We start from the raw sequence: 428 nt of genomic DNA, 5'->3' as shown, positions 1-428 counted from the left end.
TTTCAGTTCCAGACTTGTAATATCACACTATAGACACGTGCAATTATGTCTTCCTACTACCATGTAAAGGACATATGGTAGTAGTAAGTGTAAACTATATGTTTACACTTGTTCTGAATTTTGTACATATTATTTTGGGAATGGATGGTGGTGCCTTCTCTTTTTCATTGATCTAGATTCATGTCACTGTCATTTGTGCTTGTAATTGCTATCATATCTTGATGAGTCGTAATACATACGGTAGATATACCACTCATCACAACAGCAGCTAGAGTCGCATCTATAATCATAACCGGTAAGAATCATGATAGTGACCAAAGTGGTTTCATAATCGTAACTTTACTCGTTATCAGAATCCATATAGTCAATGGTAATCGAAGTTATAATCATATTTGAACAGTGGTCCTACTGCATATGCTATTTTATAC

At 34.6% G+C, this 428-nt stretch overlaps 1 protein-coding gene across 1 annotated transcript in view; it reads left to right on the top strand.

The window, feature by feature from the left end:
* Positions 1 to 428, top strand: part of LOC119589193 (histidine-rich glycoprotein-like) — a gene marked incomplete in the record, with an annotated part of 8,058 nt that overhangs the window by 6,224 nt on the left and 1,406 nt on the right.

Source organism: Penaeus monodon, chromosome 25 (assembly GCF_015228065.2).
Source record: "Penaeus monodon isolate SGIC_2016 chromosome 25, NSTDA_Pmon_1, whole genome shotgun sequence".
Lineage (NCBI taxonomy): Eukaryota > Metazoa > Arthropoda > Malacostraca > Decapoda > Penaeidae > Penaeus > Penaeus monodon.
This window is presented reverse-complemented; position numbering and strand designations above follow the sequence as displayed.